Raw genomic sequence first — 19064 nt, 5'->3', positions numbered from 1 at the left:
TTTATTTTCATGTCATTATGGTGTGTTGTGAGTAGTATTTTGAGGGGAAAATGAATTTACTTCATTTTGGAATAAAGCTGTAGCATAACAAAATGTGGAAAAAATGAAGTGCTGTAAATGCACTCTCAATATTGAAGATTTTCAATACTGGAAAGTTGATGTTTCAAAATAATTTTGCAAAAATGGGGCTACAAAATAGAAAAAAAGTAGATTAATGAGAGGCCATTAAGAATGTCTGTAAATCTTTACTGACATTTAAAGTTGACGGTTGTCAGTTAATAATTCCCAGTCCATTGCAACTGTCAGATGGTTTGGAAAATGAGACATCGTGAATGCTATTCAATTATGTACAATAACTCCAGGAAGATATTTTTCTACCTCCACGTAATCCATCCGAATACAGTTTGTGTAATCAGCTTATTGGTCTTAACAATCTGGGGACACTCCTAAAGACAGTTTCTAGGGAAAGAGACATTTCGCCTGTTCAATTCATAGTGGATGATGCATATGCAGCCTCAGCCTGTACAGATATTAACAGAACTTCTCTCCTGGGTAGGGATGGGTATTGATAAGATTTGGTCAATATTGATCCGATTCTTTATCGATTCCCTCATCAATACCTCTTGTCAATTTTCTGTGTATTAAAAGTAGGCTTAACGGGTTTTCTATGTCAAGTACATTTTATTGAGTGCTAAAGTAAATAAATATGAAACTCATCACTGGATCCTCGATCTCTTAACATAAATAAAATCTGTACAAAATCTCTGGACAGAAATAGAAATAAACAAAATCTCTAGTTTTTGTCAAAAGCATTTCCTTTCATATATTAATGGCACAAATGTAATTCGATAGAGTGCTTGCAGCCGGCTGAGCTGCGCATAAGGATGTAATTCATAAATAACTCATTTTGGGAGAAAAAAAAACTGTTCAGTTGTAGTTTGTTGTCTGTACAATGTTTGAAAAGAGGTGTCATTCGATTTAAAATGGTGATTTGCTTTGAAGTAATTAATTCTGACTGGACTCTATCCAACTTTAGCTTTTGGAGCTGTGCACATAGTCCCACAAAACAGGGACGGAAGGACGATTCTCGTTTCTTGCCTGCAACAAGACAAGAGTCCCAGTTAGTGACTTCACAGTGAATCCACACAAAAGTGATTCACGATTGACAATTTAAATGGCTTTGACGGGTGTTAATGAAGAAATTGCGGACTTGCTGCTTCTGGAAAAAAGCAAAGCAGAGAACCAACGAAGTAGCAAGTCGAAGCGCTGCTTCATTGGTTCAAGCTTCAAGCAGACCTGCTCTGCACTGGGTCAGCAATCAGTATAGAGAAATAATAATTTTTCCAATAAAAACTCCCTCAATAGTAATGGCCGCTCTGGCGTAATGTCAGCTAAAGGGCTGATAAGGGAATCGTTAAGCCAAAAGGGTATTGATGTCGGTGTATCAAAACATTTCTTAATGATTCTTAAACAGAAACCGATTTTCAATACCCAACCCTAGTCATGGGTAATAAATGGGCTATCTGATGGTGTGAAGCCACTTACTAGTCATGATCAGTGTTACTACAGTTACTTTGAAAAAGTAATCCAACAACTGATTACTCCTTGCAAAATTAACTCTGTTACTTTACTGATTACTCAGTTTTTAAAAGCTTGCTGCTCGCTGATCGTGGCGAAGTGGGCAGTTCAGTTGAATCCCTGACCCTCTGCTCACGGGCCAAGTTTAATGCTTTGATCGACCCGCAATGCAAAATAATGGTAACACATAGTGACTCGGAAAAGTAACTTTATTATGATTACTGATTTGGAAGGATTAAAGATTACATTACTCGTTACTGAAAAAAATGGTCAGATTAGAGTAACGCTTTACCAGCATCACTGGTCATGATCCTTACAGTATATGTGTTTTACACTTTTCACTGATGCCATTTTAATCAATGTATTGTAATTTGTGATGTTTGAATTCTTCATGTGATTTACTGTATGCATGTTTTAAAACTTTTATTGGTACCATTTTTAGCTAATGTATTTGAATTTCTTCAAATACATTGAATTTTAAATGTGATTTTTATGTATGTGAGTTTTACATATAGTACCCTTCAAAAGTATTGGAACAATTGGTATTTCACACATTTTAATTTGTTTTATGCCATTTCAAACACAAAATATACCAAAGTTCTAAAATTATGTTCCTTAAACTCAAACTGAAAGCAAATCTCTACAACTTGATATAAACAAATTAAAAATATAAAAGCCAAGATTATGGGTTGCATAAGTAATGGTATCCTTTGGTATAATATTTCTAAATAATTAGCTTTCTTTACATCACAAAATTTGGAAAAAGTGAAGTGCTGTGAATACTTTCTGGACACACAGTATACATATAGGTATAGATAGATAGATAGATAGATAGATAGATAGATAGATAGATAGATAGATAGATAGATAGATAGATAGATAGATAGATAGATAGATAGATAGATAGATAGATAGATAGATAGATAGATAGATAGATAGATAGATAGATAGATAGATAGATAGATAGATAGATAGATAGATAGATAGATAGATCATTATTTCATATGGAACAATTATTTCAGAGTGGACGTCACATCTGCCCTTAGATCATTGCAGAGGTCACCAACCTACTTCGCACTCATGTCTGTTCCAAAGGTGATTAATTAATATTACTATTTACAATTTAGTGCCTTGGTAAATGATTGCATCGTCAGTCCTTCTAATGGTTTAGAAGCTGTATTGGTCATTATGTTTATTAGAGCTGTGACACCACATTCACAAGTGTTGTGCATCTGCATGTCTCTGTGACGTAGCCATCTAAACAGGTGTTACAGCCACGATGATATAACATTACAGATACATCTTCTAATACATGAGGTGGACTGACAATGGATCTGCAATATCATGCTACTCATTATGGACATAACACCGCGTTCAGCTGTGTGCATTGCTACGCTGCTCAGGGAAGCACTGGCGTGCAGTACACCCATTTGAACAGGGAGTTACAGCCATGCTTGCATAATATTTCAGATACATCTTCTAACACATGAGGTGGACTGACACTGGATCTGTAATATCATGCTCATTATGGATGTAACACCGCATGCAGGGACATGCGCTGTTCCACCACTCAGAGACATGCTGATGTGCAGTGCTGCCCTCTGAACATGGTGTTATAGCCATGATAACATAATACTACAGCTACATCTTCTAACACAATGGAAAAAAAGTTAGTGGGAGAGTGTGTATGTGAGGCTGTAAACACTGTGGGCTCACTGCAGCACACACACTGAAGTAAAAAAGATGAGGTGCGCAAGAGTGTGTGACATTCACAACTTTACACATACAAGTACATTTATTGACAAATACTGAATGCAGGGAGACAATCGGGAGTCTATTGAGGAGCTTTGCAGCTGTAGTTTCACCATCAAGGAAAAAAATAAGTTGTCATAGTAACAAAAACTTATTTCAATGTGCACATGCCCAAATGTCTCCATGTAGGTTTTAACGTGGAAAAAAATTCCATGAATAAACTGTTTACTCAGCAAGCAGCTACCCATTGCATACCGTGCCAGCCTCTAGCCTGTTCCCGAATCCAACCCAATGCATTTGTGCATCACATATAATGTGAACATTGATGGAATGAAAATGTTTCCAATTAACAAAAACAAATTCATCATGTGATGATGCCTTTATAGCAATATGCGTCCAGTCGATACTTCTAATTACATTGCTGCAAATTGAGCTGTAATGTTGGAATGCGATGTACCTGGTTGACATGCAGATGATTGCGTTACACACAGCTGGCATGGCTAGGCTAAATGTTGATTGGTGCACTCCTGACCAGGCCAGCTCCCACTGGAGTGCTCCTGTTGCAAGGAACCCTAGCGTGGTCAGCACCTGTGTGGGCACAGACAACACCTGGCTCATCGCCGTATTGCGCTCTAAGACCGGCAGTTCTGCGCACAGCTCCAAGTAACACTGGCCTTGGTAATCAAAATTGGTTAATGAGCTATTATCATCATTTGCAAGTCAATCCTCGGTTTCCGGAACATACACTCTCATATCTGATTGCACCATTTGCAAGGTCCTCTAACAGTAACTCAGCCATTGTTAATGTCATTTTCCTTATCACTTTGCGCTGGCTTTTATGTCCATCCATAAACATGTAGCTGTGTTCGTAAGTGTGTCTCTCGTGTGCACATCACTCTGATAACCTCTTGTTTTCACACTATTAACTGTTTCGCACAGCCCAGTCTCACATTTTGTTTTCGTGCTCCTGTCACAAAATGATTCAGATTTTCATGACTTTTTTTTAAACTCACTATTACTAACCCTACTCCTACCCCCAACCCTAACCTTAACCATAACCTAACCCTACTCCTTCCCCTAACCCTAAGCATAACCACCCCCTCCCCACACTGCACTTTTATTTGCATGCAGCCATCACAGAATGAATTAGAATGAATTTGTGCTCCCATGATGAAAATTTTGCACTTTTCGTGATAATATGACGAACCAATAGATTAATGTATATTTTGTGCTGCTGAATCATGACAATCTGTAAGACTGGGTTGGTTTCACAGCATCACCTCTGTATGTCGCCAGTGCACAGTGGAGCTGTAGAAAGGTGCGTACATTGCGCACCGCACATTTCCACGGTCATTTCACTTTTGATACATCTGAGCATTAGCGTGGAGAAGGACGTACACCACATTTTTGTGCGTTCGCAGTCTTTGTGCTTGAGGCCCCAGGTCACCAAGGAAATGCTCAAAGTCTCTGCAAAAACTTCTTGTGAGACTGAAAATGGAGAAGTAAAACTATGAGATGCTTTTGATATACTGCCGAACGCGTGTCCCACCTCTGCTTTAAAATCTCTTTTGCTGTCACACTCGCGCTCTCTCACCTCCTCCTCTCTGAGAGTAGTAATCAGGCTGGATGGCTGATTCTTTTCATAAATTTTAGTATCTCCTTATTTCAGGCTTTGCTGCCTCTCGGCTGCCATTAGTCCCCCGCAGGCGACGGAACCCATCTCCCTCGCACGCCACTCCTTTTATGAGGTTTGCCTTCGCTCACAGCATTACTGCCTGCCAGGCGTCCTAGGTGGGGCTTTCATACACACCAAATCTGTCATTCCTCTGTCAGGATGTTTCCCTCTTGACATTTTTTTTATTTTTATTTTCTAACAGACATATCGTCCTCTTTAAAGAGGCTCTGTCCGACTGATTTAAGGTGATAGCACAATATAGTGTGGCAGAGAATGCGTACACATGTATATTGTATAGCAGGATGTTGCAGATTTTATGGAGTCTGGGGTGGCAGCGGTTGAGTCGGGGGAGTCGTCTCGTGAATGATGGACTGCTGAAGTCAAATGCTGTCGAGTAAAAATGCGAGCAGATGGCAAGTTTTGTCTCCCTCAAACAACACAATCCGAGCAAGGATGTTCAAATCATCTGTGACATTAAAGTATTTAAACTTGTTTTGGAGCCATTTGGAGTGAGGATGATAGCATTTTCAGCGTCAACTCCAGTCTTATCTTATCTTGAAAATAATGTTTACCTCACAAAATTGGTGCGTCTTTGAGGAGGAAAGGCTTTGTTACCAGATTTACAGTTGGTGATAATGAGATTGCTACTGAGCTCAAATAGTATAATGAGCCTCAGGTTTAACATTATGGTGAGATGAAACATGTCATTGTGTGTCACAGTGTTTAGCTGGCATATTTATCGTTTTAACAGAAATAGTATACCAGTTGGTCGTTCTTAGTCTTGATGGTCACTGCATACTTAATGCAAAGACTTAAGGGCTGCTGACCAGAGTCCTGGAGGTTTGGAGTGCTCCACAGGGTGAACATATGAAGGAGCCTCTCTCTTTAATTTGACCTTGTCTCAGTACAGTCAGGCACATTTACAACATTAGATCATGCAGATTTGTGTGTGGAATATGAACTAAAGCCCCTCTTTATTGACAACCAAAGATGATTTTTGAAAATGTTTCAGTTACTGGTTATTTTTTTTTTAACAATCTCAGCACCTTTAGCAATCAAGCCTCTGAGGACTCGATACACCATTTGGTGATTGCTGTGTTGGTGAGAAATCTGTTTTTGAAATTAATTAAGGAAAAATAGTGAGATAAGCTCCAGACCCTCTGGGGTCCGAGGGCATTTTTTGGACAGTTCACTCGCCTGGCATAAATGTTTTATTATTACTGTTAACAGCTCTCCCTGCATTCCACAATCAAGTTTTATGTCTCTTTTTTTCAGGACAACCTGTTCTTTCATAATATATATGCTTTTGTTGTGTTTTAGAAGTGTAATAAAGGTTTACAATCAGAAATAACAAAGGAAAAAGTAAAGCAGAAAATAATTTTCCACACACATGTATTCAAAACATACAGCAAACTATAATAAACAACTGTTTTGCACTTTATAAAGGTAATTTGAGGTCTTGTGTGAAAGACTATACAACAACAAAGTTCAAATAATAAACACAAATGCACAGTTTGAACAATATATACAAAATGGTCTATGCATTTTTGTTTGTCTTCAACTCAAAGCAATTTCTGTCTGCTATTACACAAAGGTCACATCACAAATTTCTATTTCTACTGTGTTTTGGAGTCTTCTGTCTTACTCTGCAAGCAGCTTTCATTTCACAGTTTGGCTCCTACAGTCTGAGGAGCGGCCCTCTCCCTCACCCCATTGATATGGGATGAGGGACAGTGCTTTACGCCAGAGGGACAGAGCCACAGAGTAATCCAGTAACATTCAAATGCAAACTAGTGGAGCAATCCTGATAGTTATACACTCTTTGTTTGAGCATGTGAGATTGTCATGCAAGACTCTCCGTCTGCTTTCACTTTCGCTGTGCGTAATGGTGCAGGGTGCATTGGAGGAGTTACGGGCCCATTCAAACGGGCCAACTAGTAAGATATCACTCCTGAAAATGATCTTTGGTTTATCACGTGAGGTAAATCTGCCCTACGATTGGATTTTGGAAAAGCATGTGACGGTGAACCAATTCCAATTGGACACTCACATTGCGCACGTCATCACACAGCTTCTATGAGGAGTACAAAGATGGCCGACAGTGGATCGAAAGTCCGCAGAGTTAACTTTTCTATCTCATATAATTTAAAAGTTATTTATAATTTAGCAAAGCTTGGTTCCAGCCGTTGTATACAACGGCGTCAGCCCCAGAGGGTTAACTGAAATAAGATGGATGGATAGATGAATCGTTTAGGAAGAAATGAATTTTGCAGCCATCATAGGAAGGATAAAAGTTTTCCATATGAAAAAAAATAGCAAGGAGGTAACAAAATTAGGCAACATTTTAATCACTGAATTGTTTGTGGTACAATCAAGTTAGGTGTGGGTGAGATTACTATGTGCTGCCACATCCACCACAACACAGAACTGCCCTAAGTCCTGGGTAGCAATGACTTATGCAGACAACTGGTCCTTCCCCACCTTTCGAAATTAACCATCTATCTACTTCATCGAAGAGACATGTGGGCATCCCCTTGGCCTTCTTGTGTCACAAGGTCATAAACACTGAGGGACATCAATGATGGAGCATGCCCAGAGAAATGCAACACAGGGACAAAATGTTGGACCTGACATACATTCACAATGCAAGTGATGTTTGAAACAAAATAGTTCCAGCTGAACAAAAGGATCCTCCAAAAGGACTCTGTACCAAAGACATCTAGACATTCCCTTACTGTTAACCTTACTGGTTAGCATCAAAGACTCACAACCATACAGTAAGGCCAGAACCACCGTGCCCCTAAATACTTGGACCTTCGTTCTCCTGCAAAAATATCTGCTTTGACACACACCTAATTACTCTGTCAGCTATTCTTTGATGACTCTCGATCTTCAAGGCTGAGACATGACTGTCACTGCCAAGATAAGTGAATGTCCCTTCAGGCTGATTGTAAATAGACTGCATTCCTATAGCTTTTCTATCTGAAGTAGATGCTCAAAGTATTTTACAACTAGGGCACTGTGCTCATACAGTGCAAGTCTCCTCCAATACTTGTTTCCAAATTCACAAAATTTTATCTTGGGGAAAAAAATCAAGATCAAAGTCCTGTTGGAAGTGGTTTTACATAAGGTAAAATATAATACAAAAAAATAAATAAATAAATCCACTAAATCCATCCACGATATGGATCAGATGCTGATCGAACTAAGTCTATTCATTAAGAGTGCCAGTTTGCACCTCACTTTCAAATATGACAGTGATTGGGGCACATTTCATTAAGATACTAGAACACAGCGTGCGTCGAGTGCAAACCTCCACCAACACTAGTTTCCAATTCCACAAAATTTTACTTTGGACAAATTTTTCAAGGTCAAAGTCCTGTTAGAAGTGGCTTTTGAAAAGATAAATGTGATGTGATCAAATGTCAGGACGATGTATTTAGTTCATGCACTTGAATCAGTTTTTTTTTGGGGGGGGGGGGGGTTGTCAGTTTTTTTTTTTTCAACTTTTTCAGTTTTTGAATTCATTTTCAGATCATTTTCACAGAGCACTGGTTATCTTTTCTATGCACAATTTCTCATTGCTTTTTGGCACTTGGTTATTGACTGATACCTGGAAGATTGACGAACAGGCATAAAATTGGAGCCTCCATCCAAATTTGGTGGTGTGGGTAAATCCATAACAGGAAAATGAGAGTGACTGAGGCACCTTTGATTGAGATATAATACAAAATATGTACGAAATGGGCTTTCAATATTAAAATGTCCACAAAATGCATGATCCGGATCAGATCCAGATTAAACTTTGTCAGGTGATAGTGAGTGTCAGTCTGCACCCGACTTTCAAATATGAGAGTGATTGGGGCAAATTGGATATAATGTAAAATATACATTAAATGTTTTTTTAATATTAAATTTAAATGGTCACAAAATCTGTAATCTGTCAGTCAATAAAGGATACCATCCTATATAATAATCGCAAATATGAAAGAAATTTGATCTTTTTTGACATTTATGAATTTTTGAAAATTCATTCAACGTTAAAGACAGGGATTTTTCCTGACTTTCACCTATGACCTTGAAAATTGAATCACTTCTTGCCTATCAGGATATGAATCTTCAGCAAAAAATTCATAGCGATATATGAAAAACAGTGGGCTCCAGGATGTTCACAAACAACCAGACAAACAAACAGTAAAACAAACAAACAGGGGTGAAAACATTACCTCCACCAACAAGGAAGTAATGATGTCTCACATTCACCTATTCAGTCACACACTCATACACCAATGTCATGCAAAGTTTTCATCAATGACCTGTTGTGATTTTGTGGTCTGAGAGTGACTTGAAATGGAGATCATCTGGTCCACTGATTTAACCACTAAACCAGTTTTGTCATATATTTTGTAATATATATGATACTGTGATCAGCAGTACTGGAGCACCCCAGGGCATGGTGCTGGCCCCTCTTCTCTTCACCTTGTACACAACGGACTTCTGTTACAACTCTGAGCTGTGTCACATCCAGAGGTTCGCAGATGAAACAGCCATTGTTAGATGTATCAGGGATGACAGAAAGGAGGATTACAGGAGCCTAGTGAAGGACTTTGCTGTCTGTTGTCACACAAACCATCTACAGCTCAACCCCTTGAAGACAAAGGAGCTGGTCATTGACTTTGCGAAGTGCAGACCAAGACTGTGACCAGTTCTGATCGAGGGAGCTGAGGTGGAGGCTGTGGATTCCTACAAGTACCTCAGGCTGTGGCTGGACAGCAAACTAGACTGGACAACCCACACCAACCACCTGTACAGGAACGGACAGAGCAGGCTGTACGTCCTGAGGAGGCGGCGGTCTTTTAACATCTGGAGGAAACTTTTGTGGATGTTCTACCAGTCCAAGTTAGCCAATGTCCTCTTTTACACTGTGGTGTACAGAGCAGGCAGCACATCCAAGAAGGACACATCCAGGCTGTACAAACTGATCAGATGAACTGGCTCTGTGGTTGGCATGAAGCTGGACTCTCTGGTGACAGTGGCAGAGAACACTGGACAAACTGTTGGACATTATGGATGATGCCCTTCACCCTCTGCACACCATCATCAGCAACCAGAAGAGCCTCTTCAGCCACAGACTGCTCCTTCCCAAGTGCAGGACCAACAGACTGAAAAACTCAGTTGTCCCACAGGCCATCAGACTGTCCAGCTCCTCACTCAGGGGGAAAAAGTAGTAACAGGAAGATAGAACACGTGAAGGGGAGCAATATTTATAGCCAGTAAACCAGTAGTGAGCAGTACTTCTGGCATTTACATCAGGTTCTTGTTGTTGTTGCAGGGTTTTGTTTTTTTTTTTGCTTTTACTTGTGATACTCTGTGTGCTTCTTACCCTCTGTGCTGCTATACCAACCTGCTGGAACCTCATTTTCCCCAAGGGAGCCTTCCCAAGTGATCAATAAAATTCTATCTAATCTAAAAGTCACTGCCAAGAGGAGAGAACCTCTCTTCAGATTTGTCACAATCATTGCACAGACTGAATAAACTTGTAACGACCGAGTCACGAGAAGTAGGGAACCTTGTTTTACAGCTGATCAAATAAAATACCTTCTATGTGTTTTCATTGAATAACTTTGCATAAGATTTTCTTTGTTGGTATCATAAAACAAATAAAAAAAACTGCTACAGAACAAACCATGAAGACAAGATCACGCATTATTTGAGCTACAGTGGAACAAGCTTCATCGCTACAGTTTAAGAAACAAAGTCATCAATGTTTTCTGTGAAAATTTATTTCACATATTTACCACTCCCCCCACCCCCCTGCCAAAAGGAAATAAAATAATAAATGCACCATTTTAGAGCTTTGTGTGGTTGGTAAAAAGTAAGAAGAGAGTGAAAGGATGATGAGGGGGAAAGTTTTAGAACATTTTGAGACAGAGAGAAAAGGAGAGGCGACGATGATGTGCACAGACACCTCAGCGGCAGGAAGAGGCAGGTGTTTAATTTGAGAATTAAGACAGTGTGAAAGTGCATAAGTATGCTAATGACTCTCTTCCTCAGCCTGCCAGATGAAGCTTTGTCTGCTCAGGAGAAGGAAGAAATCCACCTGAAAAGCTGTAATAAGGTACCTCAAATTATGATTGTCAGACTGCACAACTACACAAATGGAAAAACATTTACCAATGCTGGCTGGGTGAGCCGTGACCATTAGGTATTATTAGGCATCGCCGTACTGTTGTTTCACTGCATATTTGGGCAGTCTTTGAGTGAGGAGTGGCCCACCCTCTCATCGATTTTTTTCATTGTTTAGGAATGGCTCAGAGACTGCTGCTTTGTTTGATCAAATTTTTTTCAAAACTCTAAGGCACAACTGAGTGGACACCATTCGATAAATTCAGCTGGTTTTCGGTAAAAAATTTTAACGGCTGATGAGAGATTTTGGTCTGGTAGTGTCGCCGTAAGGACGGCCCACGGCGCCTGACAGTGATCTGCGCTTCGAGGCGGCAGCGTCTCGCCGTTTCAAGTTGAAAACTTCCACATTTCAGGCTCTGTTGACCCAGGAAGTCATCAGAGAACAGAGAACTTTCAGAAGAAGTCGGCATGAGGAGTTTATTCGGACATTCCATTGTTAACGGACATTTTGTAATGAAAGAACGTGCGGGCAGAGTCGCATGTCGGGCCGGACCCGACCGCGGGGGGTCGCAACAGGAAAAACACCTCCGTTGGAAACCTTAATGGGCAAGTTGGAACATGCCCAAGCTGTTAAACAATTTCTCAGTTACTCACTTGTTGAAAGCCATCAAAAGCCGCCTGAATTTTACAAATGGTTTTCAACACGGAGGTGTTTTTCCTGTCGCGGCGCACACAGATTCGCCAAGTCGTCACGGAAACGACTCGGCGAATTTGCGCGCATGTCTTTCATTAAAAAATGTCCTTAAACAGTGGAATGTCCGCATAAAGTCCCCATGCCGGCCTCTTCTGAACCTTCTCTGTTCTCTCACGACGTCCTGGGTGAATTAAGCCTTAAATTAGGATGTTTTCAGGTCGAAACAGGCCGACGACGGCGCCTGGAAGCGCTGCAGGACGTCCCGCTCTGTGGGAAGTCCTTAAAGTGACAGAAATACCCCATAATCTCTCATCAGCCGTTAAACTTTTCACCGAAAACCAGCTTAATTTCTTGAATAGTATCCACTCGGATATTCCTCACAGGTCCAGAAAAAATTTTGATAAAGCAACGCACGCCGTCTCAAGCAGCGTGTGAAACAAAGGAATTCAGCCGAGAGGGCGGGACCACATCTCACTCAAGGCCTGCCCACAGGGAAATGACGTCACCGACATGCGGGAAAAAACTCACGCATGCGCACGAGGGTTCAAGCATGATTGGTGGAATCGCACATCATTCAAATTTATATAGTTAAAAAAATAAAAGGGTCGGTTTATTGTCTAATAGACCTCATATATATATATATATATATATATATATATATATTAGCATGTTGCCTCTGAAGACCCACAGCTCTAGAATGTGTTGTGTTGTCATGATTTTTGGTCACTTGGCCCTGAAGGTTGTAGGAGGCATATGCAGACTCACAGACACAGGTGTAAGATTAAGAAAAAGGGCTTCATCTGGTAAGCTGGCAACAGGTTCAGTACACAAGTTATCAGTCAATGTAGTGGAGGTACAGGCAGGTAGCAAGCTGAGGCAAAGTCCAAAAAACAAAGTTCAAAATACACAGCGTCAAGGAGTTCACAGGGCTGAGGCAGAGGCAAAGTAAAAAAAAACAACCAGAGTACAGGGATAAGATGAGGCGGAGATTGTTAACACAAACAAGGTCAAAAATACAACAAGAAAAAAACTAGACTCTGGTGTGAGGCTGGAAAGTGCAAAAATGCAACAATCTGGCGAGGGACTGTGAGACTGTGAGGGCTTAAATATGAGTGGAATAATCAGGGTGTGAAATGAGGAACAGGTGGGCAGAAGGTGCTCGAAGGGGGCATGACCAGGGAAGACAAAGGTAAGTGCAAGACAGTGCAGTAAGACAAAAGCAAAGTGAACCGGGACAAGATAATTAAGTGACAGAAAAACCAACAGTGCAAAACGTGCTTGACAAAGTATAATAAACGTGAACAAAACAAAGGGACAAAACTAAGAACTAAGGTGGTGAGTCAAAGAGTAGAAAACCAGAAAACTAATGATTAATGATTAACTAAAGTAAAACTAGACAGGACCTGATACAGGAAAGTGAATACAATCAACATGGCAAAACAAACTATTGACTGAATAGAAAATAAATGAACAAAAAACAAAACCAGGGACTACAGAATACAGGTAATGCAATGAATGACTAAACCACAAATAAATGATGAACAGAGAATTAAACAAAGTTGTGAGATTAAAATATGTACAAAGCATCTTTGGTCTACAAATATTTGGATGTACGTAATCACACGGTGAAGGCTATGGATCATTAGGATGCACATCAGGTTGAAGGCCATTTCCACACTGCTTCTGAAGCTAAACATCAGAGGTAGGAGTAAGTCACCATCAAGTCACTCTCAAGTCATGAATCAGCAAGTCCCAAGTCAAGTCTCAAATCATATTGACCACCAAGTGTTTGACAGCTGAATTGAGACTTGACTTGGGGGTTGCAGATTGATGACTTGAGAATGATTTGACAGTGACTTCCTCCCACCTTTGCTAAACATAAAAGGACAAATTAGTCCAATGTTTCATCTCTTAAGAATACCATTCTGACTGGGATCCCCCAGTCAGAGGTGTTCAATGTGGCCCAGGAAAGGGAAGTCTGGGGTCCTCTGCTGGAGCCGTTACCCCCGCAACACAATCCCAGATAAGCAGTTGAAGATGAGTGAGTGAGAATACCATTCTGATGTATTGGTTCACATCATGTGCAGGTAAAGTTTGTCTTCATTTCTTCCAGTCCCGTTGAGCAATTTCCACTTTATTTCCTCTGTGGATGTATGAAGCTCAACACTAAAGTGTCCTGAGTGTCTGAGTGTCCCACATTCCTAGATTTCATTACTTTTTTATAACAACGACCTTGCAGTGTATCTGTTGCCCTGAGGATTTGAGGGTGGATGGGATGGGTGGGTGTGTGCAGGACCCCTGGGGTGTGGCCTCATCCTCATCCCTGCATATTTATTTACCTCCACATGCATCTCCTCACTGGCCACCAAGACCCAAGTCAAAACAACTAATTAAAACCTTTCTCTGGAATCCTTCTGAATCTCAGAACCACCAACAGCTAGCAGCCTGCTGCATACCTTTGCGCACCGCAAACACACAGTCACAGTGTGTGTGAGCATGGCGGGTTAAGGAGGGAGGGTTCCATGTGTACTGTACCCACTCAGGCATGGAATCACACACTCAGATGTACATTGTGCAATCATGAAATTGATAGTGCATGTCTCAACTTTCAGTTATGAAACTGTTCTGATGTCTTTAAGAACGGGCCTTGAACAACAAAACTTGAAAGCACTCTGAGTACAAAACAATGCCAAGGCCAAATAATCTGCCAGCACTTTATTTATTGATCATTACAACATCAAAAGGTTTGTTTTTGAATAATTATTTTTTTAATGATAAAGAAAGAGCTAAAAGACAAGAGTTTGCCAAACCTGTCAACATTTCTTCTGCAGACTTGGAGAAGGCCTCTGGCGGCAATTTGCAACAGTATGGGTGTTTGGTACTCTAACCAGTCCTCACCATAGCAAGAACTGTTTTTACATTCTTGGCGCAAAGTCAGAGATGTTCTCATTGGTCCCTCTGGGTTCCTCCTTGTCAAAGATTCTCTTTGGTATTTTTGTTGGCAGAATCTGAAGGTGTACCACAGTGACAGAGACTGTCCATTATATTTGCCTCAGGATTGTGCCTTTGCTTTTTCCAGATAAATAACAGCAATAATAACTAGAAGGGAAAATGGAAAGTGGAGCACTCCATCAAAACCCACAGTCCACTTTTCTATATGTGTCTGTAGCCATATTTGTTACCATACAGGCATAGAATTAAGATCACCCACTTTCAGAAATGTATTCTGTTCCAATGGACTGGAATTATTATCCAGACTGACACTAAATCCTACGCATTCACAGATATTGCCACATTAGAGAACAGAGTGAGTGCAAAAAAGACTGTCAGGTTCCCTGGACTCATGATAATCCCTGAAAACCATAGTGTTAAGAAGTGGAGAGTTCATGCCCCCATGGGTGGGACTGCAGTCCATCAGGGGTTACTTTCCCAGCCAGGGCCAGTACCAGTACCCATTCACATTTGTTATGGGCACAAGCAGAACCTGCTAAGTAGTATGTGTGGACTGATATTAAGCACATGCAAAGCATTCGAGCAAGGGTACGATTCCTTTGGATGATATTCTATGTACCATCCAAGATGATTGCTCCTGTGAACACGGGAAACATGACTGCAGTCCTTGGCAGTTTTCACTGTCTTGCTACAAATTAACTCCCATATCCCATTTAATGGTGCATTTGACATAGGCAGGACGCATTACAAATGTCATGTTTGTGTCATTCTTGGCACATTTCTGATATTCTTAACGTGACAACGCATCTGAATAGGTTTCTTAATAGTGTGCGTTGGTGTGTGATATTCGTGATTTTCGTGGAGCATGTTTTTGGCTGTCAAAAAGTCTTCCACCAATGCCATGCAGCACCCTCATTTCACCTCATGTTGTGGAGGTCCCAACTGAATGTGTTGATCCATTTTGATTTGTGGTGATCCTTAATATAGCATGACAGTGTTCTTCTCTGACATGCGCACAATTAAACCGTGCTGCATCGCATTTAGTTTCATTGCTGCCGTATGCTGAAGAAGGACAGTGACGCCAAGTCGGCTAAAAGTTTCATTCCAATGCTCATCAGCGTTCTCGTTCAGGTGTTCTACCTGCTGCATGTGCCTGATGTTTGGTGAAAATGCATGAGACAAGAGCCACGTGGAGCCACACATCTGGTTCTCTCCATCTCTTCCACCTCTCTGTGCCATGGAGTGGCACAGAGCACAACTAAGCATGCAATCACAAAGTTCTTCTGCTGTAGATTTTGAGGAGCAAACTGGAGTGATCTGAATTGTTCGGCAGCAATCAGCTGCAATCAGAGGCAATTCAATCTCCTCATTCACAACGTGAATAATAATAATTAATTGTGCAATTATGTGCAATAACTGTTATGTGCAATAGCATGGAACATTATTCCTGACCATGTGTAATGGTTCCTGATCATCTTCCAGCAACACGTGCCATTAATCGTAACGCATGGTAACAGGTTGCAGCAGTTCCTGAGGACACCTGACACCTCTGCCTCAAATCATCACATTCGTGATCAGTGACCAACAATGCATACTTTGTGGCATTTATGACTTGTCGTTGTTTTGTGTAAATGCAGCATGTCTTTTTTTTTCCAATGTTTTCAAGTCTTCCACTCATCTTGTGTGCTAATTTGAACTTGCATCTCATAGAAAATCACACACAAAAAAAATCTGTCTTCACAAACTGGGCACTTTTATAGATTCTGAACGTCTATAGGATTGTCTAGCATTTGCCCATAGCAATGTGATTGATCTCACTGCCATGAGTATAGGCACACCATGTCCAGCAGTGCTGTTCTTGATAGTGAAACCAGCATCTAACAAGTCTAGCCTGTTATGTGCTGATGCGGGTCAGAGAACCGAACCAGCATCTGACAATGGCCCAGCGCTAAATAACCAGAAAGCGGTTCCAAGAAACAAATTTATTCCCCCTCATGTGCGATAATTCGTGTATAACATAAATATTCAGCTGTTTGGCAAGGTGAAGGACGGCGCGCTCTCCAGCGCCCAAATGGATCAAAGCCCAGCACTTCTGGACTCAGATTCACCGCCGAACACCCCCCAGGTGGATACGACAAACTGACTCTGTGAAGGACGGAAAAGGTGAGGTAAGTCAACAGAGCTACAACAAATATCCTTCAGAGGCACACACTATCAGCAACACATTCAGGTCTGAATTTAAGCTTTATGTAAATGAGCAGCTTCTCACAACAGGTGGAGGATCATCAATCCGTACGCCACAGCAGTGAGAAGCAAACTGCACAATTCTCATCAATGTTCAAATATACTGCATAACAAAACGCCAAATTACTATTAACGATTATTCAGACGATAATCACCTCCGATGTGTGCTGACAGCATGTGTCCCTCACCCGTCCTCCTTCACAGGCACGATGTGTCAAAACCTGGCGCGGTCCTCAGCGTCTCACAACCGAACGTCACAAGGTCGAGTTCCCGGCAATTCTGCTCAAATCACTCATGGCTTAAATGCAGAACGCCATCTCATTATCTGCTTCAGCTGAAAGTCTTTAAGTCTGCACGTGAGCATCATCCACAGGTGCTGCAAGTTGCTAGGCCTGCACGTGAACATCCTCCACAGGTGCAGCCAGTAGTTCTGATGAGGGTAAAGGACTCTTCCACCGGCACCTTGTCCACAGAAAAAAACAGTTTGCATACCACCTGGAGAGCAAAGAAAAGAAAACAGCACCAAAATGTCCAGCCAAACCCCCCAACACACAACATAGCCAACAACTTATTTTAGGGCTCCTTCACGCATAACACAAAAGATGCAGAAACTGGAAGAAAATCCTCCAGCCAAAAACAAAATGTGGAACTGCGAAACATTTCACCTGCTGTCAGGAGGGACGCACAGTTGGAAAGGTGTGCACGATACCGTGGCAACGGTTTTGTGTACGCATACATGAACACACTGCGAGCATGTGGAAAGTCATGCACACAGCAGCGGAGCAAAAAAAAAAAATCAATAAAACACCACAAGTTATAATACTTAATTCCTGTTATAAAGTGCAAAGTTAGCCTCCGCAGAGACGTACAGCAGGAAGTAATGAACTCATGCACTTGTCTCATGAAGACATCAGCCGTCATCTGCCACATCTGCTGGCACGGCAAGTATGGCCGGCCCCGCGCACATGTCCAGACACTGCATCATGTGGATCAGAGCTCATATGGGTGACGTGACATTTAGATCACATGATCAGATGGTCCATTTCACATGGAATAGCCTGCCAGTGTGCGTGCTGAGTGGTAGCTCCAGCCCGTAGCAAAAGTGATATATGTTTTTATGTATTTCCACATGAGGACAGCAGGCACATGCATGCACCTCACAGCGTACAGTTGTCAGGTCAAGTCCTTCAAAACATGGTACGTGTTCTCCAGCTGGGACTTGCAGACCTAGAGATCTCAACAGCTGCTGCTGTTTGGGACCATGCCCACCTGTTCATGCAGTGCACAGAAAAAAAAGTGTCACTCTCTGTTTCTGTGTTCTGTGATCATTTGTTTTAGTTATTTGTGTATGTAGTTATTGCACTAATTATTTATATTCCTATCCTAGCTGTGGTCTCCGTGTTTTTAATGTAACACATTGTGTACAGTGAGCCATCATTCCCAGCTGTCAGTGTGTGGCTGGCCAGACATCAGCTGAGGGGCACCTTGCCGCGCTGTGTGCGCTCAGACATGGGTGGCTAGCCGGTCCCCATGTGATCATATCTGTATGCACATACATATCAGCATTTCATGCAAGTGTGCTCCTCCCCACATGCCACATGTGTTGTGGGGGGGTGTGAAAGACACGGACGCCACATGTGTTGCGGGGGGATACACACTTGTCGACACTCGTGTGGCACTTTGACAATTTTCACAGACAGCTCGAATGTGGTTGTCTGCTGTCTACTGTCATGCCGGGAGCATGAATAGCCACGCCTTTTCTAAGTTCCTGGCGGTGTTAGATGTTCATGTGTGGCAGCTGGAATGCGGCCGACACCTGCTGAGAGAGGGGTCAAATGGGCACTCATAGGGCATTCGCTGTCTTTCAGCAGCTTGTGTGCACAAATGGTTGTGGCTGTACGAGGCATTTGTGGTGGCTCTGATTTTTCAGGAGTGGCATGCAAGTCCTCATTCATGTACCAGCTGGCTTCAATCGTGTTATGTGTGAAGGTGCCCTTAAAGTCATTGGGCACTGAGCCATTTTCAACCATGCTGGCTAGATCT

Source organism: Thalassophryne amazonica, chromosome 19, assembly GCF_902500255.1.
Source record: "Thalassophryne amazonica chromosome 19, fThaAma1.1, whole genome shotgun sequence".
NCBI classification, from domain to species: domain Eukaryota; kingdom Metazoa; phylum Chordata; class Actinopteri; order Batrachoidiformes; family Batrachoididae; genus Thalassophryne; species Thalassophryne amazonica.
Note: the sequence above shows the minus strand (reverse complement) of the source record.